General features: G+C 40.3%; 1 protein-coding gene and 1 long non-coding RNA gene across 20 annotated transcripts in view; both read right to left on the bottom strand.

Annotated features, from left to right (window-relative positions):
• Positions 1 to 16,472, bottom strand: part of ARID1B (AT-rich interaction domain 1B) — a 351,760-nt gene that overhangs the window by 222,579 nt on the left and 112,709 nt on the right. The window lies entirely within an intron of this gene.
• On the bottom strand, positions 8,357 to 14,735 carry LOC310760106. Its single transcript, XR_014546778.1, has 2 exons — positions 13,476 to 14,735; positions 8,357 to 13,335 (listed from the first exon to the last, which is right to left on the bottom strand). It is a non-coding gene; the product is annotated as an uncharacterized lncRNA (long non-coding RNA).

The raw sequence follows: 16,472 nt of genomic DNA, 5'->3' as shown, positions 1-16,472 counted from the left end.
ATAATCCAAATGACAAAGTATTGGGCACTGAACTGGTTACATGGGCAGCAATAGTATAACAACTTGCCTGGAACTAAGATTGTGTAGATTCAATTGAAGTTACTACTACTTCTGAGTAGGTATGTATAGGATTGTGCTGCAGACCTAAAGCTGCATTGTGGCCCATCTGTAACCAATAGCTCTGAAGGAGCGAGGTGCAGCCTAGACCAGATCAACCTAACGATACACATTTTCCTCTGTGATGGGAATGTTCCAGTCCCATTGGGGAAAAGAAGAACCAAAGTCTTGTGTCTCTTTCTTATTACCTAACAGCACAGGGTCATCCGTAGTGACTGTTTACATCTAACCTATCTGTGAATTTCAGCTTCTCCCCTTTATTTTTCTGCTCGATATGCACTACTTTCTGGGCCTTGCTAAGTGTAGGCACATTCTCCCCAACCCCATTTCAGTATTGTGAAGATAAGAGAGACCCCATGCCAAAAAGTTACAACTGGAAAAAGTGTTAAAAAATTAAAATGATCTGATATGTCAAAAGCCCTCATATTGAATAAAATATTTAAAAGAGTAGTACACCAGCTCAGAATGAACAGCTAAGAAGAAATGTGATTCAAATATGTAAAATGGTAGATGCTGTGGAACAAGTGAATAATTTACTCTCATATACAGTGGTACCTCGGGTTACATACGCTTCAGGTTACAGACTCCGCTAACCCAGAAATAGTACCTCGGGTTAAGAACTTTGCTTCAGGATGAGAACAGAAATCGTGCTCTGGCAGTGCGGCGGCAGCAGCAGCGGGAGGCCCCATTAGCTAAAGTGGTGCTTCAGGTTAAGAACAGTTTCAGGTTAAGAACAAACCTCCGGAACGAATTAAGTACTTAACCCGAGGTACCACTGTAATAGCTTAGTGTTGGTGCACAAGTGTGTGGCTCGCAGAGAGAAACTTACAACCACTTTGCTCTTCACTGGACCATTGGGCTGCTGCACTGTGCTGAGCTAAGCCAAGATTTGGCTTAGTGTGTTGTCTAAACCTGGGCTTGTGTTTAAGCTGTCTAAATACATACATACATACATAAGCAAGCAAGCTTAATTTCACATAACTTCTGATTTAGATGACCCCCTAATCTAAACCTTGGCTTAGCTCAGTGCACCATGATCAGAGAGGAGCAAAATGTCTGAGACACACATTTGGCTGAGTGTGACATGTAAACCAGGTCAATGACAGAACTAGTGAGCAGTCAATTCAATTAATATACAGCAGATTTAAATGATGACAATTTATTTTACACATCACATATATGGCCAATTGAGCTCCCTTCTACCATTGGTGGTGGTAGTAGTTGGTATTAATTATTAGAAAGGACCTACCTTATGCATAAATGGAGACCTAACATGAAATTACAAACAGCACACTGAATGATGACATCATCTTCATCATCATCATCATCATCATCATCATCATCATCATCAATCAATATTTGGGGAATGGTAAGGCATCCTTAATTACACTGTTGTCAAATGTAATGCTTTTCCCACCAAGAAAATGTAAAAGTATGTGTTTACACTGTTCAAAACATGCAATTTCATCTACACAAGCTGAATCTACAAATGACTATTGCACCTGATTTTTTAAAAAGTATCTTGAATTAGAGGGTAAAACAACAACACCAGTTCTACACAAAGCAAGCCAAGACAGACTGTACCATTAGGAGGTATAATGCGTACAATGCCTCTTTCAATAGATCTGTCATTGTCCAAAGGTTTGCCACCTATCCAATATGGGGGCAGGGGGAGATTGGGGATCAGAGTTTTGAATATTCATGTTCTGTATTAATATGTTCTTTATCAACACAATGGCCATTCTGTTTTAAGAGTCCAAACAGCTACTTTAAGCATACCTAGGGCTCAGGCCCAAAGTCCAAGGGCATAACATGTCACTAGCCACAATAGCTGAAAATTTCTTGGTGTGTGCAGAATCTTGCACACTTGATGCTACATGGATATTAGACAGCAGCAGTGGTACGTTTTAGTTAAATGAAATTCCCTAGCAGAACCAAGATTTCACTATTTACTGTTAAAGTGGTGCTCCTTATAGTTTTCAGTCAATTGTGTAAGAATATTTGTGAAGCTTTGTGCAAAAATGCATTGAAAATGGGTTTGAAAAATTTCAACATATAGTACAAATCACTCATCAGGAAATATTATGCATATTTTCTAATCCTTCGATGCCAGAAACAGTGGTAGGAGTGATGGGGGGGGGGGAATTAAATGAATTTAAAGCTGCTGAAAACTGATGTCTACCAAATAAGAAATAAAATAAGCAGTGCAGTTGTATAGTCAATGAAAAAATAACTGTTATGAAATATTCATTTGAAAAGTAATTAAGGCTTGCAATTGAAAAGCTAACCTTTCACAACACAAAATAATCATGCAGCTTGAAGATTAACACATTCTGTGTCCTCCAGTGCTCATTACAATTTAAGATTTCAGCCACAGTGGTGCTTGGATTGCTTTTCTGTATTTTTCAAAGTTTAAAAGAAATCTAATCAAGATTAGAGCTTTACCAGAATCATGCCTTCATTCTACCATACTTATTGTGGTTTTTGACTCTGACTAATTTACTTAACCAAACACATCTTTACAAGGTCTTGAAGGGTTGAAAATGAGTGACTTCAAGCAGAACTGACAATCCATCCCTATAAACTATGAGTGATTAACCCATCAAGAAGAAACATTTTAAAATTCTTTTCATCCTAGGCAATCAATATCCCCAAGGATGTTTACTTTTATACAGATTTATAAACAAACCACTGTGCAAATCTATTAACTATTTAAAAATTCTTTTTTCTAATTTTCAGCACTAAATTTTTCTTACACCAGGTATCTCATAATTAGATCTTCCGCAGTCTAAGCGCATACAGAAACGGGGGATTATTCATTAGGGGAAGGAATTAGAAGGATTTTAGGCTTCAATGGCCTGAACATGCTATTAGCCTGCATTTGGCTATTTGGTGGGTAAGCAGAGCAGTCTCTAAAGCGCCACCGGCAGATAACAATAAATTCTCAAAATGAGACTTAACACCTGCTTTTCTAATCTTGAGGAAGAGAAAAGGCTGATTCAGCAGACGTATGGCACCCATCAGAGCCACACACATGCCCCTGGTGTCACACCAAATGCAGGCTGTACATACACAAGGCTGGAGAGTCAAAGATCACAACATGAGTTAATAAACCATGCAGCTGAGTCCATGGCAACACAGCATCACATATTAAGAAATACCGTATTCTACAAATATGCAAGGGAGCATGCAGAATCAGTGACTGCTTCCCTTTGAGGGAAGAGTTTATGGAAACAAAACAAGAGGGTGGCGTGTGGAAAGCTGTTTTATTCAAGAGTCCTCTGATGTGCCCTCCAAAATGCACAGCCTGTCTTTGATAAGATTAAAGATATAGTGAAAGTTTAATAAAGAGACAGAAGCATGCATAATCTATGGGTTGTATTCAACATCGCTTTAAGTAGATCGTTCCATCAGTGCTGCACAACAGAATAATCTCACCCCGTGTCCCCCCTAAATCTGATTTGGAGGTTTCCCCAACCCTCCAGAGCAGATTTGGGGTGGGCAAGTGGAGGAGGGAGGAATTCTGTTGAGGTAGTGCTGATGCTTGCGCTAGTGCAACTATTTCGTTGAAAGCTACCTCATATGTCTTAATTCTCCCTACGCTACACTACAGCGATATGTATATGATCTTGTTTTCCACCATCTCATGTAGTGAATCAAGCATAGATAGCTGTAAACACGGGTGCTGAAAAAGAACTTGTTGATTTTTAAATTTTATTTTAAACGTATGTGAAGATGAAGAGAGACCTATTAACTTGTGTTTGCAGAGTAGTTGGTCACAGAAAACGGTTTGACAGGTTTCCCCTCTGCAGACATGTCCCCAAGGAATAGATAGTGTGAGGGCAGTACTGATAGCTGACGCAATGGCAGAGGGTGGGTTGGTGTGCATGGCCCTGCTCTCTTCCCCACACAATTTGAATTGACTGAAGACTAACACATAAACGGGGCTAGATACTAGCAAAGAAATGTCTTTGAGGCAACCAGAGGAAACATTTGCATTATTTGACAATGTACATCTTGGGGAGAAGAGGCGGCTCAAAGTATCATGTGATATTGTTCTATACGGCCCTGGAATAAATTTTGACAATGGGTGGCATATAAAGGTTTTAAATAAATAAATGTGAGGAATGGTAATGACGCTGTGTGTTATTGTGTGTGTGCCTGGTTATGAACAGACGGGAGGAGGGAGGGAAGCAAAAGGGATTAATTGAGCCCTATGGGGATTCCCTCCCAAACACATAGTGGTCTGTGCTCTGTTTTTAAAAGCAAGAACTGCAGATAGATAGATGGATGGATAGATAGATAGAGATAAAAATTATTTTCTATCCTCGGCAGCCAACACTAACAAGTGTCTATACTGCATTTACACTGTTAAGCAGCTGATTCTTTGTTATGGGCCCACAGGGGATATTGGATACTGTGAGAAATGTATCACTCTATAAATAAGAAAACGGATACTGTTAGTTATTAACTGTTTTATTATGAACTTTAAATATTACATAAAACATATAAGCTGATTCCTAGCCCTTTAAACCAATGGATGTGATCCTGCCAAAATTAAGCCCTTTAAAGTCAAACTGATATCAGCTTGACCTACTGAGATGAGTGAAACTTTATCAGTACTAAACCAACTTGATGATGTGGAAGACTAGCAAAACACAGATTCTCTCCCCGCTCTCCTTTCTCTTATTTTTTTTTAACTGGGGAAGTTGTTTATAAAGCTGTGGGATTACAGCAAGAACTAAACAAAACGCAGCACCTTGCAAACCTGTATACAATTGTTTTTCTACCACACTTCGCATCTTGCCTTCTGTTCTCATCACTGCATTTCTAGTATGAATAAAATAAGATACTGGCTTGCATCCCAAGAAGCTGTGAGCGGAACTGCTCCCACTGATGGAAAGCAGGGAATAGGAATGTTTTGCCAATTTACCCATTCTTGTGCAGCTGCTATGACTCCCCCTCTTCCTGAAAATTTGCTCTGGAGTGTTGGGGAAATCCTCTTCAACAGTGCAGGTATCATCACAGGGGGCTGTCAGGGAAACAAGAGTGAAAATGCCTTCTCCCTTCTACTAGGCAACAGTCTCCTCTGTATCAAAGACTCTTCTGTAAATAAAAGGAGCCCAGCATATGTAGAAGGCATCTCAGAATCCAAGCTCTTAGAAGGAGAAGAAATAACTTCGTTTTCACTTTGAAATTATGCTAGATTGTGTTATAGGAATTCTAAGGTCTCACATATATAAAAATAATATGTTCATAAATGTACAAGGCAAACACATACGCAAGTATATAAACCACGTGTCTGAAATAGTACAGGAGAGCAATTCTGAAGCCATTTTGACTCTTCCAACCACCTCAAATATTCTCTGCAGTGAGGAAGGAAATGGGAAAACCTCCCCATTGTCTCTTTGCTCACAAATCCTGTCTTAAGGGCATATAGTGTATGAATAGGGTGAGCCTGTGACCTGGATTCAGGAAATAAGTATTTAGAATCTCAAAAGGAATGGCTAGGCTGCCCAGGTAAAGCAATCATGTGACCATTATCAGTATCCTGCCAGACAGGATTTCTGTTGTAATCGCCCCCCTGTGATGTGTTTCTGCTGTAGCCCACCTCCTTCTGTGATGCATGTATCATGTTTTTGGGGGGTGGTCTTGAGCTACAGGGTGGGCAAGTTCAAAACATATAAGGGCTTGCACACCATTGTTCTGGGTTCCTCCTTCCTCCTGTGTGGGGTAAGTGAGCACCCTGTTGCAACAGCAGTAATAAACATCAGGCTTAATAGCCACATTGCTCTGACTTGACTGTGGTTGATCTCTGTTTCCTTCCTCCAACTGACAGGTAACCTTTTAGGTTCTAATACGGGTTTCCCAGTAAGCCTCCTACAGGCAGGGAAACAGGTTTACTGAATTCCGTTTTCAACTGGAATGTTTATTTTTAAAAATGTAGACAAACACACAATATGTCAAGCAAAAATATACGAATCATCAGAGGGGGTGGAGTGCAACACCTCCCACTAATCGAAAAAGGCCATTGGGAGTTAGCAAAGTAAATGTAATCAGAAAGTCCAATGCCACTGGCTTTAGCAGGCTTTTTGTGAAAACTTAAGTGTAAAGCCTTGTTATATCTAATATTCAAAATTGACCAGTCAAAAGCAAACAAACACAAATCAGACCAAGATTTATTTTTTTAAAGTGGTGAAAACGAGAATTCATTGTCATTGAAGTCTTAAAAGCTAATGTTGTAATGTTGCTCACCTCCACCCTTTATGTTTACTCTTAGTGGTAATACTACTTGCCATAATAATAAATGTTGTTAATCAGTAATAATTCAAAGCTGGAACTCTGTTTACAATAATGAATGGTAGCATTCATATTTACAAAAGCTTACAATTTTTATTCTTTTTAACCAATCATAGAGAAAGCTAAACAAGTCACTATCTATATTATAGATTATATAACAAGGATGTAGAGCAAAATTCTAGCTACATTTTCCTGGAAGTAAATCCCACTAATTTCAGTGGGAATTACTTGGGACGAAGTGGGCACAGGACTGCAGCTTTAGTGTGACTTATAAACATTTTTAGAAGTTCCCCAAGGGTCTTGAGTTTACACACCATTTCATTAACATCCACAGACAATTCAGCTGCATTAAATGTGTTCAGTTTGCCACAATTACGAATGATTCCCAACATTTGTCTTCCACTTCAGGTTTCTAAGCAACTTTAACTTTCATGTTTTTAATTTAAATAAAAATACGTCAAAGCTATACTATATCTAGTTTGCAACTGAATCTCATTCAATCACATAAAATGTACACATTTGGAAGAAAAGCTTAGAGCAAGGAAGAACAACTTGAACAGGACTACAAGCCACATCAGTAATGCATCATAACCCGGACAGCAACAGACAATCTACATATTTTAAATGAATGTAATTAACAATCTCCCTATCATAGTCATAAACCTGGCAACTAAGCCTACAGCTTCATTTATGTGCAACTACCCATAGTACTGTTAATTACTACAAAAAATGCTTAGGCTCAGGGCCTGATACAGTAAGTTTCTTGCATGTGTATTTGCACACGAGGATTTCTCATTTCTCCCCGCCCCAACAACAAATCCTTCAACAGCAGCATCATTTCTGAAGACCCCTGGAATTTCAAAGGCAGTGCAAAGGGCTGTTTTCATAAACAAGGGTCTCAGAAGTCCTGCTGTGCATACAATGCTCCCCTGCAAGGCTGCCTTGACTAGAACTTCAGATTTTGTCAGCTCTTTTAAAGGATAAAAGTTCCCAAGTAGGGGGCTGGTAATTTTCAAAACAGCTTTCTCTGTTGTCTCCGGAAAGAAGAAGCCTCATTTAAGTGCTAAAACCAAGAAAGTTCCACAGAATGCTGCTGGAAGTTGCTCTTCAAAAAATTACTTTAGTAATTAAAAGTAAAATTGATTCCTATAGAAATTCAACTGCACTACATACTGTTATGACCAGACTGAATGCACTTGGAAATTTTTATGCCATGCCTTTGAAGCTACACCACTGGAAGAAGAAAACATAGAACTTATTCCAAGGTGTGGCCTTATTCATGATAAGAAAATAGGAATTTTTGACACTTTGAAATGCGAGGGGTGGGCAGAGATTCAAAATATCACTTTATATTGTTTAGTCATTGTGTAACACACTGCTGTTTCATACAATACCCAGCAACAAATCACATTTGCCAAAAGGTACATGTTCCACAGGATAAAAAAAAAAGTGTTGGAAAGAAGCTTAACAAGTCTTTTTAAAAAGCAGGACTGTTGTGTAGTATCTCTTTCAAAAAAATTTCTGAATGACCAAATAAAAAAACATTTAAAACAGAACCTAAGAGTAAATGCATTTTAGTAATCAAATTATTCACAGAACCCAGTCATACCTCTCCCAGTGTAAAATTATTATGCACTAGACTCACTTTGCACAAAGCTGCTGCTGAATTCTAACTGCTTACCCACTTCATCCCAATTTGAGGTTTTCTCCTAGAGACAGCTGCTTTTTTGATACATAAAACCAAGCCAAACATAAAAGGAAGAGATATCAATGTTCTAACTCCCTTCACTCTACTAAATAAAGCCTACATAATTTTACTACAGTCCTGCCATGGAAATTGACACTCAAAAGAAAAACAGATGACAGACTTTAAATGCTTTTGTTAAAATAAGCACCAAAATAAAGACCAAAAAGAAGACCAGCAATATTAGTGAAATTTTGATTTTGAAACCAAGCATTTATTATATGCTACATTTGGTGTTGTTGTTTTTAAATCAGCATTTAATGAAATAGATTTCTGATTACATCAAGATACATTAAAAGGTCCCTTTGATGCCTATAGTAAACCTCAAAATTATTATGTAAATAACATAACCAAATGCATTAATACCTTAAAATCATTATATATTTCCATTTTTCTCCATTGAAAGGTTCTGAAAACTACTCGACCTGATTTCATTAACCATGGATGTCCAAACCATACTTAAGAAGTGCAGTTTAACTAAGGTTTTTCATGGATATAATAATGCCAATTTTAAGATCTCCCAAGTCCTCCTTTGCACTTACATGCCTGGGCTTAGGACTATCCAGATTCTGTGCAATTATATAAGCAGGTAAAGCAATGGCAACCCGAGAAGTCATAACACCTCTGCATGTAAAACCTCACACTATGAGATCAGAAGACATCAGCCAATGATATATATAGAGAAGGACAGGCATAAAAGATAAATAGATCTGAATACTGAAGTGCAAGATCATCTGGGGAGATTCTAAAGGCGACTAAATGTGTGCTTTGTCATTGTGAGATGCTGAGCAAATTGCCTCTTCCAATCAGTTCATGCACAATTGATTCATATAACACAGCTCATGGGCTCTGAACGTGCAAATACAAATGTGAATAGCATAATTCAAAATATTTATTTCAACTATTTAAACACCACTTAACCACCGATTCTGCATGCATATAAACATTTTAAAAAGCGTATTGTGAATAAAGTAAATTAAAATTAATTATACAAACAGAAAACTTATTTAAAATGCCTGCTGAAATAGAGGAATTCTGCAAAACTGACCCATTAACACCAGCCAGACTAGCCCATATCAGTTCCACTCATCCCCCAACTTGTTAGAGGGGGTACACATTGCTAGAGTCATGGCAGCACATGGCAGGACCTCAAAAAAGTGGCTACATTGTGGGAGTTCATATCTGGTCAAATTGGTGCCATAATAAATTATTTCTTCTGCTGAACTTGATGTTTTGGCCATTTTCCAAACCCAAACATACCTTATACACTTGGTTTCAATGGAAACTTAAGCAGCAACTTGTATAATGAGGCTCATTTATACAAAAATAAATTGAAGCTGAAGCATTTATATAACAATGAAAAACAGACAACTAGAGAGAAGGTCTTAAAATTTGTGTAACAGCACAATAGGAGACTGGGGAATGTATCTTTGTCTCTTGGGTTGTATGTTGTCACTGAAGCAATTCATCTATCAGGAACACTTACAAGATGGTTTAAATTTGCAGCAACATAGCCGTAACCTTTCCCATTATTGGTTCATCTTTAACATACTGCCAGATCAAACACTTTGCACACAGAAGGTCCTAGATTGAATCCCTAGCACAGCCAGTTCAGAGATCTCAAGTAGCAAGACTGGGAAAAATTACTGCTTGAGACCTTGGACAGCTGCCGCTAATCAGAATACACAGTACGTATGACTGTTTAGTGTTTTATTGCATATAACTAGTTTAGCATTAGCTCCAATTTCTACAATTTGTGAGCAGCAATTGCTGAAAACTTAAACAAGCATGGAAAAGAGCTAAAATTCACAAGAGCAAAATGTGGCTTTCATTCACTAAGGTTTCGCAACAGACTGTGGCAAGAGATTCTGCTGGCTACCAGAGCTCAAAACTGGGACTAATCCTCAGTACAGACAAGATTTTAGTGCTGCCTGGATATGGATTATGCATGGAAACACCATCTGGACTCCCATCCTGTTAATGTTTTGCTGGTCTACTGGTATTCTGTCCATTTTACTCCAAGAAAATAGATGTGCAGAACACTATAAGTAGAATATTATTCTCTTATATGCTTTTATTTACTACCGTTTTTAAGATAGTTGGGAGGGTACTCTGGGAGTTCTGCTATACCTAATGACAGCCTAATCAAGTTATGCTAAGCATTCAATTGTCTTTGTCCAGTACAGCAAAAAGTGTACTGATATTACAGAAACCACGTCATTTTGTCCCCGATTTCCTACGATGAGAACTTAAACTGGAAAGAGAAATGATATACATATACAGTCAATCCCCCATATACGTGGGAGTTACGTTCCAAGGCACCACACATTTAAGTGAGATTGCGTATATTTGAAACACCATTGAAAAAACCTGCAAACTCCCCTCCCTGTTCTGCCCCCTTTGGGACATTTTTGGGTCACTGCCAGGTTCGGCATGATGTGTGTGCATGGTTGAGCACATATTGAATACGGGAAATTAGGCGTTGGCTGCGTGTGTTTATTGTGCAGAAAGTACCGTTCTACCATGGACCCTCTTACAATCTGGAAGTCATGGGTTATTCCTACAGTTGCCAAAGTATGTGGACGGCCTCCCAAACATTCTTTAGGTGGTTGCTAAAGGAGGTGTAAGCAAAGGCAGAGAACAAAGGCAAGGCAGAGAACAAATAAAAGGAATGGGGGGGGGAGAGAAAAGGGGAAAGAAGGTGGAGAAGGGAAATAACATTTGATAAGGGCTCCATCAGATGGCTTTAAAGAAAGGTTTTCTGAAAGAGGTTCTTGTCTGTGAAGTAGTCATGAATGTGGTTTAACTTGAAAATTCATAATTTGCTTTACGAAGGAAACTGAACACAACTGTAACCATGGGCTCACTGAAGAGTTCCTATAATATATTAATGTGGAGAGGGTGAGCGGCAACCAAGAAGAGGCATTCTCAGCCAGCAGGAGGTAGTGGATGGAGTGCTGGCTTTGAGCCAGGGATATCATGGTTCAAGCCTCTTCTAAACCATGAACCAGCTTACACAAGAGCCTATGAACAGAGCCCTTGCGTGGTGAGAAGACTCCACGTGGCTCTTTATGTTTCTGACATATGTAAAGACTCTCCTTCCAACTGTCTCTCAGTTCCATCCACTGGCCTGGTACTTCCTTCTTCTGCTTAAGAATAAGTTGCTAATGGATGGAGGAATGGAGGGACAGTTGGGAGTAGAGGATCTTTAACAGTTGTTGGAACTGCAAGGTGTTCCACTCACCTGTGAAAGCCAATATTATGAAAGAAGACCTTGGGCATGTTATTATCTTCCAGGAAAGTACAAGGTCTCTAGGAGGTTATGATTCATGTCTGCCACTCTGAGGTCCTTGGAAGAAGAGTAGGATACAAATGTAGTAGATAACTGTCACACATTGCAAGTTAATAGAAATCAGAAGCTCATGTAATGAGCTGGTTACAAAAGATGTTAAACCATACTTAGCTAATTTTGGTTGTCTTTGTTTAATGTGAAATGAATCTATGTCCCAGTCTCACTTCCTGTGAAGTCTTAGGGCCTGCAAGCCTGTGCAGGGACAGCATGATTAAAAAAAAAAATCATAGAATGTTGAAGTCTGTATTGCAATTCCCTCTAGAGTGTTTTTATTATGGTTTATTAATAATGATAAAAAGCAAAGTTTGCAGCCACTTACTTTCTGTACCTACTTCTTTGAAATACTTGTTGCACTGAATTTAGCACTGCCAGTCTCTAAACAACACTGAACAATACACACAAAGAAGTATTATGCAAGGGTTTAGAATATTCTTAGCCATCTTAATTTAGGAGACTTTATTTTTTTTCAATAGAGCAAAGAAAAACTATAGTAGAGGAAACTGATGCCTGCCAGATGGATGTGTTTTGCAACCTTCTTCCTTCTCTTACCACCCAACAGTTTGCAATGTGGTCAGAGAAAAATATCTACAGAACAAGTCTTGTCTTGATATTTTTATTTATGATGAAGGGCAGTATATAAATCTAATAAATTAATTAAATGAAGTATATAATTTACATATTACATTTATTAAAACTGAATTACAATGGTCAAGTTCTCCAAGGAGAAAAGACAGACAGATATAATACAGATGTAAAGCCAAGAGACAAAATGCAGACTGACTTCAATCCCAGCTCCTACAGAAGTCAGAGACAGAACGTAGGTTTCATTAGCACTAGAGGAGGTTCAAGGCCCCAAAATAAGACTCATGGACACCTTTTTCCATAGTTGTTTCAAAATCAAACTACAGTTAAGTTTTAAATACATTTTCAAAAGCATCCTGATTCTGTTCAAAGATGGACTCCTCCATTCCTAGGGGAACGATTGTGAGCAGAAAGAGTTAAGCTCTGAAAATAAAAGAGCAGCAGAGCAAATCAGACTGCATGTTTGAAAAAGCCTATAAAATGTTACAAGCAAAACAAGAAAGCTTGTGTTAATAATGCATAAACCAAAGGAGGGGAAAAAGCACCCCATTTAATGGAATAATGCTTTTATCCTTGCAGTTAAAATGAAATAAACCATGACTATTAATCTGGTAAGACCGTGTAAAAATGTAATTTTTAAACATTTACTAAAAGGGGATAGTTCAGTAACCACTCTAAAAATCAAGGCCTTGTGTACAGCAGCATTCAAACGCTAAATACCAATCTCCTCTCTGTGGAGGCCATTACCCGCCTTGTCTCTATAGCAACGTTAACAGTGTGCCTGACTTCAAAGACAAAGATGTAATTTCAGACTTCCAGCAGCCAGAGGGAGTGGTAAGAATATTCTACCCAGGCTGTGTCAGCTGATGATAAATTATAAAAATATCCAGGAAGGTTATGAGGTGGACTGTACCACAATATTCATCAACTGGAAGGGTGATTTTTTTTTCTTGGTAAAGTACACTCACAGAGTTGACTGCACTGGAGACTGCAATGATCTAGAAAGAATCTCACGAGAAATCAAAAGAATGGGAAAATTACACAGCAAGTAGTATTGCCCTCCTTTATATTTCCTTCCTAGACAAAAATAAAAATAGCTTGTATCGTCCTTCAACTCATTCCATTGAGAGAAACCATGGGATCTACTGCTCTCAGAGACCTACTCAACACCTCCAATTAGTGCATGCATATATATATGAAATTAAGCATTGACTGAAAGGTGTTTCAAAGCACTGGTCATCTAATGCAGTGTTTCCCAAACTTGAGTCTCCAGCTGTTTTTGGACTACAACACCCATCATCCCTAGCTAGCAAGTCCAGTGGTCAGGGATGATGGGAATTGTAGTCCAAAAGCAGCAGAAGAACTAAGCTTGGGAAACACTGATCTAATGAACCAGTCATCAAAGAATAAAGATACATATATTTATTGAGTCTCAAATTGTAGCCTCTTTGTAATTTGTTAAAATCTAAAACAAATTTCCTGTTTCACTGCAATCCTAACAGCAGAGCACACTAAAGTAGCATGGGAAAAAGAGACTACAAATGTTCACCCCCACCAACCAAAATAAATCAGATTCCTTCTACCAACCCAACCACAATCCCTTGAGGGCGAATTCAACGTCTACTCCAGGGCTTGCTCACCCATGAGGCAATGTGAGGTGACCACCTTGGGTGGCAGGATCCACAGGGGCAGCAGGGGCAGTCTCCAAGGAACGTATTGCCTGCCTAGTGTGTGCAGCCATCTAGCATGATTCAGAGTGGGCCCACCCCCACTCCCATGGCCTTTGATTCCCATTTGAACCATTAGGTAGGATTGATTTGATTTCTCCTTGCCTGTTCCCAATGTAGTTATTCATTCACCCCTTCTACCTTTGCAGGAGGGACGCCATTGTGTGATTTGTCTAAGGTGCCAAATGACTTGGGCCAGTCCTGAGCTGCTGTAAGGGGCCCAATCTCCATTGCTATCAACCACCAACCTATCCCAGCTCCCAAGGGGGCAAATCTTCCACTGGGGGTATCGGGCAGTGACAGTTCCTGCAGCCAACTGCTCCTTTCTGGATGTTTCCTTTCCCCAAGTTTTTTTTTTTTTTAACTGAATGCATTGTGCACTGATACTTCAGTATTGTCTTCTGCCTGTGATCACTGTGGAGTGATCAACAACTCTCAAACTTCCTAGATGGAAAATAGCACTAGCATTTTCTGCCAAATATTATGAAAGTTATAGTTCCATATGCTAGTAGCATTTTCTTCCATTTCAAACCAGCACAGGTAAAGAAGTCACTCAAGAAACAGTTGCCACCACTGGATTGCCAGGGCCGTTACTTACCTACTATACTGTCCTGACCACAAAGTTAAGCTTATGTTTTGTTCTTTTTCTTTTTGTAAAATGCTTTTAGTCCAGTGGTATCCAAACTTTTTTCAAAGATTTGATGAAGTGAAGGGCCATGGGGGCCAACCAAAGTTGTTGATATTTTTTAAAGATTGAAGTTGTTGAAGTTTTTTTTTTTAGGATTTTACCCCAGACCCAGGAAATAAACTGCCACAGGGGCCAGATTAAACTGACCGGCGGGCCGAACTAGGCTGCCAAAACACAGTTTGGACATGCCTGGCTTAGATGTTTTGTTAAAATCAAGTGATATATTATGATAGATAGATAGATAGATAGATACCCCCCTTGGGAACCAGGTAGGCTGGCAAGCGGGGTGCAAGCAGAGTCAGGGGGGCTGGGCCATCACAGGCTTTGCTGCCCCCCAGTTCTGCTTACAGAAGTGAAGAAGTGATGTTTGCCTATAAGATCATCCTGCTCAATAACTTGCGACACCTCTAGAACAGATCATAAATGCACTTTCAGTGCAAGCTCAGGGGGGTGAAAAGATCGTGCCTCTCTACTCTGGCTCAGAGTGTTTAAGATCCTGCTCATCCATCTGTGTGTTCCTCTGGCCATTCCTACGCTGCTCTGGGTGGCCAGGTGAGGGGTGCAGGCTCCTCTGGGCATCTCAGTGGAGGAATCCGGTCACTGGGGTGGACCGTCACAGCAGCCCTACAGAAGCCCCTTGCAGGAGGAGGGAAAAGAAAGGAAAGGAGGAAGGAGACAAAAGTGAAAGCAGCAAGCGGAGGCAGGAAGACAGACCGATGATAGAGGGGGAGGGGAGCAGCAGAGCAGACTCAGCCCCAATGGCTGCAGAGGAAGTCACTGGTGGAGCGTGAAAGGCGACAGAAAGCAAACTTTCGGAGTTTCTGGTCCATGGTCTCTCCTGGCTTCAGATATGCCAATATACCTCCTTGCCAAGGATGCAAGGGACGGGGGTGGGGTGGTGGCGGCTGATACAGCTCCTTGCCAAACAGTAAAATGATAGAATCATGGATTCATAGAACTGGAGATGGAAGGGACCACAAGGGTCTTTTAGTCCAATCCCACCCCCATGCAGGAATCTCAGCGCATAGTTTCCCATCCAATCTGAAAGCAGACCCTGCTTAGCTTTGCAAATGTGCCAGCAGTTTTATTGCGGCACCACTGTGTGAAGAGGTTTCCCACTCTTAAGCAGGCTGAGCCTGCTCACCAAGACTGCAGTATACCCTGCTTCCCCGAGACCTTGCTGTTTCATCTTAGCGCACCTGGATACCCTTTCTAACAAGTCCCCATTATGGAAGAGTGGTTGGGAACCAAGCCATGCTTGAAATGGTATATAGGACCTCTGACCTGCTGGATCAAATACAATCTCAGGCCGCATCCAGAGAATAAGTCAGCTCTATGAATCAAAGAGGGACGCGGGTGGCGCTGTGGGTAAAACCTCAGCGCCTAGGACTTGCCGATCGTATGGTCGGCGGTTCGAATCCCCGCGGCGGGGTGCGCTCCCATCGTTCGGTCCCAGCGCCTGCCAACGTAGCAGTTCAAAAGCACCCCTGGGTGCAAGTAGATAAATAGGGACCGCTTACTAGCGGGAAGGTAAACGGCGTTTCCGTGTGCTGTGCTGGCTCGCCAGATGCAGCTTGTCACGCTAGCCACGTGACCCGGAAGTGTCTTCGGACAGCGCTGGCCGCCGGCCTCTTAAGCGAGATGGGTGCGCAACCCCAGAGTCGGACACGACTGGCCCGTACGGGCAGGGGTACCTTTACCTTTATGAATCAAAGAAGCTATAGTCAAGGGTTGGGGTGCTGAACGGACAGTGTTAAGAGTAATTACACAGGAGTCCATGCGCTGGCAAGACATGGAGTAACAAGAATAAACACCTTTATGCAGAACTGTGATTTGTTGTGAGTAAATAAGCAAGCATCTAAATACAATGTTGAGATTCTGGGTTAAATACTAATCATGCGCATGCAGTTACAACCCATCTCATGTCTGCAACTGGAAGCACTGGGAATCTAAGATGACAAA

The sequence above is a fragment of the Podarcis filfolensis genome (assembly GCF_964270895.1).
Source record: "Podarcis filfolensis genome assembly, chromosome: 3".
Lineage (NCBI taxonomy): Eukaryota > Metazoa > Chordata > Lepidosauria > Squamata > Lacertidae > Podarcis > Podarcis filfolensis.
This window is presented reverse-complemented; position numbering and strand designations above follow the sequence as displayed.